The sequence below is a fragment of the Equus przewalskii genome, chromosome 24 (assembly GCF_037783145.1).
Source record: "Equus przewalskii isolate Varuska chromosome 24, EquPr2, whole genome shotgun sequence".
NCBI classification, from domain to species: domain Eukaryota; kingdom Metazoa; phylum Chordata; class Mammalia; order Perissodactyla; family Equidae; genus Equus; species Equus przewalskii.
The window spans coordinates 15,002,345-15,014,606 of record NC_091854.1 but is presented as its reverse complement, the minus strand read 5'-3'; the positions used below and the strand labels follow the sequence as shown (position 1 = coordinate 15,014,606).

The following is a 12,262-nucleotide window of genomic DNA, read 5'->3' as shown; positions in this document are numbered from 1 at the left end:
CACAAATGGATGTGGAGAGAAGGGAACCCTCATACACTGTTGGTGGGAGTGCAAACTGGTGCAGCCACTAGGGAAAACAGTATGGAGTTTCCTCAGAAAATTAAGAATAGATCTATCATACGATCCAGCTATCTCACTGCTGGGTATTTATCCAAAAAACTTGAAAACACTAATGCATAAAGATACATGCACCCCTATGTTCATCACAGCATTATTCACAAGAGGCCAAGACCTGGAAGCAACCTAGGTGCCCATCAAGGGACGAATGGATAAAGAAGATGTGGTATATATGCACCATGGAATACTACTCAGCTATAAGAAATGATGAAATCTGGCCATTTGTGACAACACGGATGGACCTTGAGTGAAATAAGTCAGAGGGAGAAAGCCAAATACCATATGATCTCACTCATAAGTAGAAGATAAAAACAATGACAAACAAACACACAGCAACAGAGATTGGATTGGTGGTTACCAGAGGGGAAGTGGGGAGGAGCAGGGCGAAAGGGGTAATTAGGCACATGTGTGTGGTGATGGATTGTAATTAGTCTTTGGGTGGTGAACATGATATAATCGACACAGAATTCAAAATATATTATGATGTACACCTGAAAGTTTAAAAAAAAGTCATCACAAGAAAAAAAATATTGTAACTATATATGATGATGGATGTTAACTAGGCTTATTGTGGGGATCATTTCTCAATGTATACAAATACCAAACCATTATGTTGTACGCCTAAACTAATATAATGTTACATGTCAATTACATCTCAATAAAAAAATTAGCCAGAGGAAAAATAAAAATTAAAAAAATAACCTTAAAAAACAGTAAGTAAAAGCAGGCCATACATGGACCAATAATGAGAGAGTATCTTGAAACAAAGACTAGGATTAATCAAACTCTTGACAACTGAAACCCTAGAGGTTCTAAAAAATCTGTAAACCCTCAAAAGCTACTTTGTCTAATTCACATGTATTTAGTACTTACGCAATGCAGGTATTTCCAATGAAACTTTATTTAAAAAAACATAAATGAATACCAACAAACACAGTTATTCTAATTTCAGTTCATCAAAGAAGACTTTTCACTTTTTATTTTATTTATCTAATTAAAGGAACTGTCTATAAATATGAGAGTGAGAGATGAAAAGAGAAAGAGATTTTCAAACAGAGGCTGAGTGAAGATATAATTTCTTTCAATGGGCACAAGCATATAGAGAATTAGAAGCAGATAAAAGAAGAATTTAATTTATTTCTCTTTACAACAGCCATATTTAAAGAAGTGATATTAGTTATCTCTGATCAAGGAAAATTTAGAATAAACATCGGTTTAAAAATTAATTTAGTAAAAATTTTCAAAGTAACACTTTTATTTATAGAAGAATATCAACTACAGCTTCTCACAGTGAATTGTGTGAGCAGCATCTGTCCTTCCCTTCCTGTTCCACTTCTGTCACCGTGAAGTGGGAACAGTAAAACCCTACAGCAGGTCAGGGTGTGTCAGCTGAAGGGGAGGAGAACGAAGAGCGATAATGGAATCTGTAATAGAATAGCTTGTGAAAAACACTGTCCCAGAAAAGCTCGTTATTATAGATAATGAATGCTTAATTATAAAGAGGGATTTTTAAAAACCGTAATATGAATTATTCACAATACTACTGATATAATATGCATATCAGGCACTAATTCACACTTTTTATTTTTATAATTTTCATTTAAGCTATTAGTTTAACTCTTTATGTTTTTTAATGTAGAAAGGAGTACTCATGAGTGATATAAGAATCAACACTAGCAGTAAATGATAAATCTAAATCATTTCTCTTCTCAATTGTCCTTTCTACACTCAATGTTTTAGTGTGTAATAACAAGCCAAAAGTTATAATACAGAAGAATAAAAATAGCAGCCAAGATAACCCAGAAATTGGTCTCAAGAATAAATATGATATTCTATATCATCTATTAATATTCTATATAAGAAGTGAAATTAAAAAGGGGTAACGATACTGGGAGCTTTAACACTACGGTAATCTCATATTCTATTATTAAACAATTATTTGACTTCAAAGTAATACGGCATTTGAGATTATGAGTTATTTCTTCATTTTTTTTTAATACATTTCATGGTAAAATGCATGTGATGCATAAGAACCAAAGAGAAGGGCAACTAACGTGTATCGGCTGCCTGCTCTATGCCAACAGAGTATACGTACATTACTAAGAAGAGACTGTCTTGGCCACTACTCTCTCTATATTCTATCCTTAATTTAGAGGGAATTTTAAAAGCACGATAGTCTAATATTCCAGCCCACACACGAGTAAAAGCAGCAACTTCAGAAAGCAGCCAGGGAGTCAGGGGTGGGGAGTACTTCTGCTCCACTCCTAACGTTTTCTCCAACGTGGAGAAGGATAAGTCTTCATGCCTCTTGTGCCCCACCAAGCATCTCTGCCTGAGGAGTGATTCCCAGACTGGTGAGACTGGCATGGTCTGAGCAACCCAGGAACTTGCTCCTTCTGTTCCAGCATACGCTACTGGGAACATCCATTCTCCTTTGCTTCTCTTTGCCTTCAATTTTAAAGGAGCCTCCCCAAGGAGGCAAGCTCCGGTGCAGGGAGAGGAGTGGCTTAGGGAGACCTGTAATATGGAGAGCACAATGGCCTGCAGACCAAGGGAGCTGGAACCCAAATCCCTCATCTCTCCTCTCAGCCTTCACATAAGCTCTTTCCTCCGCCTGGAACAGTCTTCTCGATCTGCCCACCTAGTGAACTTCTATGACTTCCCTCAAACATCACTTCTTCAGGGAGACCTTTACTGGCTACTAAACTATTTTATGATTCCTTAATGCCCTGTTCTTCCTCTATTAATAATTATCTCACTTTATTTTAATTTCTTGTTTAATTAATGGAGACTGTTATCTACACGAGAGGAGGAATTATGCCTATCTTGGTAACAAACTTATCAGGTCCCCAAGGCTTAAGACAGGTCTCGAACTTAGTAGGCATTTATCTTAGTAAAATTGTTACTTGCAAGAGAGTGAAACCTATGCAGACTAGGTAAAAACCAGAGCTACTAATTATTGAGGCTCACTGTAGACCAGGTGCTGTTCTAAGCACTTTTACATCTAGTAACTCATTTAATGCTCAAAACAAGAACATGAGATGGATACAATTGGTCCATAGACCCTTTCCAAAAATCTTGAGGCTAGATTCCACAATCACACACATTACTATTTCTGCAGGAAAATATGTGAATATTCTAACCAAGAGGTAGACAAAAATAACACATAACCTCCTGTCAGGTCATTGTCACCAAATGAGTTCAGGGGGGTTAGGTTTTGATGCCTAATGGTCATGAAAAATTTTTTGGTTTTGAAAACATTTTTTATCTCATTTTATGGATGAAAAAACTCAGGCATAGAGCAGATAAGTAACTCATGCAAGAAAGTTAGTAAGTGGATAGTCATGTAGTGAGACCTATCCTCTTAACCACTACTCAACAGTGCCTCACAGTTAATTTGACCTGTCCAGGTGACAATAGCGAAACCCTAGAAGAAAACTGAATTGCCTCTTCTTAGCTTCAGATTCACTTCTCGTGAAGTAATACTTGGGAAGATGGGTGGGCTTGCTGTGTAGAAACAAGGTTGCTCAGGCACCACTCCATCAGGGCCATCAAGTCCATCAAGGACTAGTTTATTAAAAGGCTCCACAGACAGGGAGACAATGACTGCACCTTTAGCAAAACACCCACTGTGTAATTTTAGGAAGGCAGAGAGCAGGCAGGCAAGAAATCAGATTGGGATGAAGTAAATTAGTGCCAGTCCTATTTGTAATGCTATTTTGGATCTCTCCATGCTTTGGGGTTAGAAGAAAATGGATGGAAGATGAATAGTTTGCGACACACAAAAACAAATAGTCAGCAAGGTGCCCTTTGTGTTTATCTGTGGACTCAAGTGAGGCTAACTTAGAGAATATAGGTATCCATTTCCTGACATTGTGACTTTTAAAAGCATCCCAATCCAACATTAAGCTCGCTGAGAGAAAAAATAAATGGGAGATTCGGTCAATGAAAACATTAATAAAAGGGAAAGATTTGTCTTTTCCATATGAAATATGGCACATCTGAAGGCAGAAAGCACACAGACAAATTCATATTTTGCAAGAACATACAGATGTTGAATGATAAACTGCTCCATATGGCTGAACAGTTGGTCCTAAATTAAAATAATGGCATGAGGTGAGGGAGGTTTAGAAATAACATTAAAATCACTACATGCTGTACTAACGATGCATGCAGCAGCCATGGCTATAGGGTAAAGGCATCTTTGCTGATGCAAAATGAACAGCTCTGTACAGCATCTATGTCAGCCCAAATGAAAAAGAGATGGAAAATGATAACATCAAAATGCATGCAGAAGCAACTACATCAGGTACTAAAAAGAAATTGCTATTTAGAAAAGAAACACTTGATGAACAAGAATCTCTTAGAACCCTACAATAAATGCAAATATAGCACAACCTTAATTTCACCACTTATTCCTCTGCATCCTCCAATCTTAGTTTATGCCTAGGTATCACATCAGAGAATAAGCTTTTCAGCAAATTTGGCATTCTTCACAGCCCACCAGCACTGCAATATTTTCATACTTCATATATATTCCTTACAAACTATATAAAGCAACTGCTTTCTTGGCAGAAAGCTAAATTATGCAAGTCTGGAGTTACCACAACATGACATTAAATAAGATCAGCTGTTTCCATTTTCACCTGGTGAGGATTCTTTTCAGTACTTAATTCCTATACCCTTGACCTTTAAATTTTACACCCATTAAGGAAAATTTTAAATAAGTAGGCATGTGGAAGAGTGTGTGTGTGTGGCATTCTAATCTTAGAATTTTACAACATTCTAATGAGCAACCAGCAAATGCTTTGATCTTGGAACAGAAAAAAATGAGACACATATCTCAACAATGGTCTCTAAATGGAATTAAGAGATTTAAATGAAAGTCTTGTGCATTCCACACCTCAAACAGCGCTTGAGACGTGGCAGTCCCTCAATTAATATTGTTGAACGCGTGTTTGAATGAGCAAATAACAAAATGAATAAATAAACAACTCTCAAAATCCCCATAGTGCCTACCATAGTTCTCGAACAAAATTGGCAACCAATAAATGTTTGTCAAATTAAATCACATCACACACAGCCTTTGTGGCAGCCACGGAGACATGCCATTTGAATCAACCTGCTTCCAAGGGAGCAGTTAGCCGAGAGCCTCCCCACTCAAGATCCGCAGCAACATCCAAGCCAAGCTCAGGCTCTTCTCCCTAGACCACTCCCCGCCAAGGACTGAGCGTGGCGGGATACCAGAGAGGCGCTATTTCTGCTCAGTGTGATCCCTCTAACAGCAATCTTTGTTCTGGGCTCCCCATCAGCGGGACAGGGCTTTCTCAGAGCCTCACTAAAGTCTGAGGTTCCTCCTCCCCAAGCCTCCTGCCTTCCGTTCTAGGGGATCAGACCTACACTGCAGTCTGAAGGCTCTCCCTGCCTCCTCGACCTTTCTCTCCCCTTTATCTTTCTTCGGCATTTTCTCTTATAAATCTCTTTCGCTTCCACTTCTGTTTTATCTCTGCTTCACAGAGGACTGAACTGACGCAGCCTTATAATGATTATTGACTATCAGCACTGCCAAAAGACAGATGGGTCTGATTAATCCACATCTAGATGTAAATTAGTTAGGTCCTTGGCCTTCTAAACGTGTAACTTTTTATAATATCTAATTCTACATTCCACAGCAGACCCACATTTCTAGCTTCCTTTTCGTTTTCTTAGATGCAGTTTCTAGCTTTATAAAGCAACAGTGCAGGTTTCAAATGGACAGTCAAATAAATGGTGACTATGTTACAACCCAACAGATAAGTTTTATACCTCATTTCTACATATTCTACATAAAATAATTCTGCATATAAAGAATTCTTAGTAAAATAAAATACATTAGAGAAACAGCCAAAAAACCAGCCTGCATTTTATATCTTCTGGGCTAGCTCACCCTCCCATGTGATGTCTGACTTCCTCACAAGAACCTCCAAATACTTAATGTTAGGAAGCTCAGAGCAGTTCTGAGACGTTACCTGCCCAAGCAAAGGGCAGAGGCAGCACTGAGCCCAAGCCCAGGTGACTGCAAGTCCCATGCCTCTTTCCACTACTGCACACCGCCCCTTTCGTTTAACAACAACATATAAAGCTTTTTAAAGCTTTTTTCGATACACTCTTCAACTCATTTATTACATTAGCTCTCTTGTTGTCAAGAAAAAAATATTTCAGTCAGTCAGTCATTCTCTGATCCCACTTTTCCTCTGATTTCATCTGAAATAAACAAGGTATGGAAGAGGTGGAGAAAAAATATTTATAGATATATTATTATATGTTATATATATTTATAATAAATATATATAAATTTATATAATATATATAAATAAATCAGCTAAACATATTTAAGTTTGTCCCAAAAATTATTTCTACAACATATCTCTATACTTTTCCTATCTGGGGTGAATTTTAAGTATTTGACTTAATCAATTCTAATGCTATTGATTAAGTGGACAAAATATACAAAAAATCCCCGTTAAAAAATCTGTTTATGTTAGGGCTCAAGACCTTCATTGCTGGCTGACGTCATGATTGGCATTCATGATGTGTATATTTGTTATGCTTCTATTTGTGAATATGGGAGAAAGAACATAAATTTGGTGGGGTTGACTTTACAAAAATGAAAAGTTTTACAAAAATGTGTTTCCTTATTATTCAAACAATTGCTCATGGGCAGGAGCTCTGTCCTTGCCCTCGCAGGAAGGGGAAGAACATCAGCACGGGACGAACGCTGCTGAGAGCTGCCCTCTTTTCCTTTTCCTAGGAGTGTCCCACGCTTTGCTACGTATCTGAGAAATTAGAGTCTGTGTTGGAAAAAGCCTCTTAAAGAACAAATGGTTGAAGAAAGAAAAGGAAATGCAGTGATCACAATTATAGCAAGAAAAATTGCTACAAATAAGGAGCACATTCTGAGGTTCCCCTTGTCATCACAGCCTAGGCCTGGCATCCCTTAGCCACCTTAGGGCCTCCACAAAAGTGGGCAACTCTGCAAGATAAACTTGCTCTGGTTAAGATCGGCCCTTATGTTCTCTGAGAGTCAAAATTCAAGTTACAAATTCTTCTGCCAAAGATAGAATTGTCTATTAAATGACCTATATAGAAGAATACCTGTAACTATTGGGGAGCGTAAACTATGGGACTTGAACAAGCTTTGTATTGGAGATGGGCTATCTTTCTTTTTACAAGCACAAAGGAAATATAGAACTTTTTTTTAAAGCTTTTTTATTGAAACTTCTTGTAATTTTTTTTTCTTCTTCTTTTTTTTTTGGTGAGGAAGATTTGCCCTGAGCTAACATCTGTTGCCAATCTTCCTCTTTTTTCTTTCTCCCCAAAGCCCCAGTGCATAGTTGTATATCCCAGTTGTAAGTCATTCTAGTTCTTCTACGTGGCATGCCATCCCAGCATGACTTGATGAGCGGTGTGTAGGTCTGTGCTCAGGATACGAACTGACAAATCCCAGGCTGCCAAAGCAGACCGCATGAACTTAACCACTCGGACACAGGGCCAGCCCCCTAGAACTTTTGATTTATGCCAAAACAAAAGGAGCAACAAAGGGGCTCAAAGACAGGGTCACTAGGTATATAAGTTGTAATAAAATCACGCCCCCCACGTGAGTGCTTCCACTCCCTTAGCATAATGGTATATGCTACATGCAGAGATGCAGTTGCACATCTGAGAACTAGGAGAAAGGATATGCAAACATAACTCACTCCAAACATTCTTAGAGTCAATTAGTACAGGAGGAGAAGATATACTGGCATAAGTACTTGTTAGTAAATTTATAAGCAGGCATTTGTTATTACTCAAAATTTATAAACCCTATTGAGTGTAACAACCTTAAAACATAAAATAATTTCTTCTAATTCACAAATATTATTGCTATTCATACACATCATTTGATCAGCCCAATGTTTATCAGACCTTCTCATATCACATGTAAAAAACAGAATGGCATTGTCTTAATTTGTTGCTGTTCCAATAAATACTTATCACTAGTAAAGAAAGAAGGCTGCAGAAAGAAAAAGCTAGCTTGCTATCGACAGAGTTCATAAGAGTCTAGAATTGAATCAACTTAACAAATATTTATAGAAAGCCTCCTACAGGTGACTACAAAGTGAGACACGCCCATGGCTTTTAGAGAGGTGAAAAAATTAATACAGAAATCTCTCAAAGCAGATCGTAAGTACAGATGAGTACAAAGTACCCTGAGGATGCAGAACAGGGAAAGATAATACCTGGTTGAGGGGGAACCATGACAGGCTTCACAGAAATGCCTGTGCTCCCTGTCATTCTTCCATTTTTAAAAAGATTACTTTAACTTGAAAAAATATATAGAAATACACAAAAACAAAAGGAAAAATGACACCAAATGTCACTACTTTCCTTCCCATAACTCAGTAAGTCTACCTTCCAGAAATAAATTATCTTAACAATTTGGTACGTAGATTTTATAATTTTTTAAAGCTAGATATATATTTTTAAAATAGTATACATACATAGGTCATTTAAAATGGAACAGTACATATTATTGCATAACTTGTCTGTTTAATTTACTATCTTGATACCTATTTAGGATGGTATATGGAAGAAAAAATGTTGACTCCCTCTTTGAGATACCCAAGGCAATGTTGACCTTACTGGACATTCTTACAAATCCTCTGATGGAATTTCTCAGCAGGAAGATAACTGAGAAAGTTCCAATTTAAGAAGATATTTGGAAGGCTACCCCTGGTCTGGCTAGATCCACACTGTCAAATGCAGTAGGCACTAGACACATTTGGCTAAATATTTAATTTAAATTAATTAAAATTAAAAGCTAAAAAAAATTTAAAGTTCAGCCCCTCAGCCACAATAGCCACATTTGAAGGGCTCACTCAATGAATGGCCACATGTGGTTAGTGACCACTGGATTGGACATCACAGATACAGAACATTTCCACCATTGCACAAAGTTCTACAGGACAATACTGAGAGTAAATAAACCTGGCATTTTCATTTCATCTGGCTAGAGAACAGAAGTTAAGCACAAAGACTGCATGGGTGACTAATGGAAAATAAAAATGAAGGCTACCCAAATCTGGAAGGCTCCCTCTGTGCTAATGTGAACCACATATAGTTAGCACTAGTCACTCTGAACCCAGAATGCCTCTAGGTACGTGAAAAGGGACACCTGAGAGCTGATGGACTCATGGTGTCCTAGCAGCCATACAATTGGTGGCAGCTTATTGCTTTTATTCGCCACTCGTGATTAGTAAAGTCTGGCTAATTTTAATAACATATGTTTGCTTCATATGTCATGAGTCATAATCTTGTGCTATATCTCAGGTTAAGATCCATGATTCCAGAATAGTATTCAATTTAATGCAACTGAATAGCATGGATGTACTATAGTTTAACCATAAATCTATTCATAGACATTTAGGCTACTTCAAATGTTTTATTTTCACAAATACCACTGCAATGAATGCTCACGTACACAAATCTTCTATGCATTCAGACTATTATTCCATAGGACAGACAGCTGGAAGTGGTTTTGCTGAGTCATAAGGTTATGAACATTTGTAAATTTTAACAGATACTACAAATCACCTTTCTAGAGAGTTGTTCCAATGTATTCTTCCTCTAACAGTGTAGGAAAGGCCCTTTCATCCATACTATTTCCATCACTGGATATGATGTCTTACTAATTTTTTCCAATATGATTGTTCTTAATTGCCTTTCCTTCATCATTAGGGAGGGCAAGGATCTATTTATGGCTATTTGAAGATTCATAAATTGTCTTCCCGTGGCCTTTTCATATACTTTGCCATTTTACTTACTAATATCTATAGGATAGTTTGTCTTTTGCTGGTTGATTTGTAGGAGGTGTTGGTTTACTGATGTTACTTTGTGTTTTACTGCTGCAAATATCTGTCTGCCTCAACACTCCCCCCCATCTGCCTCACGGCTCTGTCTTTCAATGTGGGTTAAGACATCTTTTTGCCATCGGTTAAGTTTTCATGTAATCAAATCTGTCAATCCCTTTAAGGCTGCTGAGTTTTAAGTCTTTCTTAAGAAGTTGTTTCTCCATTCTAAGATTATAAACATATCCTTTTATATTTTCTTTAAATTTTAAATCTGTTCCTTTTTTTACATATTAAATTATAGTCTATCTGGAATTTATTTTTGTATATGATGAGATATAAGGTTCCAACTTACTTTTCTTACAAAAAGGGAGTCAATTGTTTCAGTATCATTTAGGGGGAAAAATTATCTTTTCTCCACTGATTTGAAATGTCACGTTTATCATGTATTAATACCTTATAAATACTTTAATCTGTTTCTGGACTATCAATTTTGTTTTAATTAGAAGTTTACCTACATTCTTCTATCTTCTAGATTACAAAAAGTACATGGACTTAAGGAAATTCAGGGTTCCAGTTCTAATAAAATGTCCTCATCTTAAGCAATCAAGGACACATTCAGTGACTTGGCAAACATGTATTCAGGGCTTACAGAATGTTTTCAACCCCCCTCTGTAACCAGCTTTGCTATACCCTCCTCAACAGCAGCCCAGTATTTGGCACACGGCAGAATCCTAAGGAATTATTTGTCAAATGTGCTAAATCACAATAATGAGTTAGGTTTACACAGATGAAAGCGCATAATTTAAAAGTCATCATTTGATCAGTATCAACTTTCAGCTTATTAGCAATAAATTATAGAAAGGGGAAATGATGGCCTGCATTACTAAAGGAATACAACGACTTCATTAAAGCTACTGAAATACTATATCTCCCCCAAAATAATGGTGCAAAGCAACTGATGGGCCCCTCAGGCTGCTGGCCACTCCCCTCTCCTCCTCTCCAAGATCCCTACTGTAACTGTACACCTTTTACTGTCTCCTCAAGCCTCCAAAAGTCCCTCCCCATCGGAAAAAAACCTTCACATCCTCCTGCCACAATGCCATAGACTTTGCCTTCCCTCCTACTAGAATAAATGCTCCTGGTTAGGACAAACCTTCTCAGCTGACTTACTCAAGGGTTTTCTATTACCTCTCTTTCCAGTGCCATTCCTGTCTTCTAGATCATTCTCATCATACAAAATCAGCTGGAAATATCTTCACCTTTAAAAAAACCTTGTCATTAATCCACATGCCTCGCCAGCTACTACCACACCTCCCTTTCCCCTCTACAGCAAAACTCCTCCAAAAAGTGCCTGTACTAGCTGTGCTTTTTTCCTCTCCACCCTTTATCTCCTGAACCTACTTCGCTCAAGTTTCACTCTGCATCATCCCCTTGACTTTGTTAGATCTGGTCACTGCTAACCTGCAAGTTGCCAAAAGCAACAGTCAGTTCTTAGTGCTCATCTTACAACCCCTATCAGCAACACCTGACTCAGTTGATCACTTCATCTCCTTAAAATAGTCTCTTTACTTGGCTTCCAGGACACCCAGTTCTAATGGTTTTTCACATTTCACTGGAAGCTCCTTCTCAGTCCCCTTAGATTAATCCCTCCCCACCCATCTCTCTGATTTCTGTATGCAGAAGCAGCCCAAGGCTCAGTCTCTGAAACTCTTCTCATCTCTAACCACACTTACTAAGTAATCCCACCCTACCCACGGGTTCAAATATTCTGGTGACTCTTAAATTTTGTTTCTCCATATGCAGCTCAGCTCTGAACTCAAAAACTCATATACACAACCACACACTCAACGTCTTCAGTTGGATGTCTAATAATATAACAACTTTAGCATGTCCAAAACCAAAATCAAAGTAAAACAAAACAAGAGTAACAACAAACACCTGCTCCTTCCCCAGTGTCCACCCGTTCAGTTAGCACCCTGGCTAATAACCATGAGCACTTGCCTCGATTACTCTAAAAACCTTCTAGCTGTCCTCTACTCCTATTCCGCCACATTCCCTCTCCCCCAGTTCTGTTCTCTACAAGTAGCTCTCATGATCCTTTTCAATTATAAACCAGACTATGCAACTCTTCTGCTCAATTTTTTCCACTGCCTTCCCATCACTTGGAATAAAACCCAAGGTCTTTCCATGGCCTATGAAGTTATGATCTGACTCTGCCCATCTATCCAACCTCAACTCTCACCACTACGTCACTCACTCTTGACAAGCACAAA

General features: G+C 37.9%; 1 protein-coding gene across 10 annotated transcripts in view; it reads right to left on the bottom strand.

Moving 5' to 3' along the window:
• Positions 1-12,262, bottom strand: part of TTLL7 (tubulin tyrosine ligase like 7) — a 134,094-nt gene that overhangs the window by 24,599 nt on the left and 97,233 nt on the right. The window lies entirely within an intron of this gene.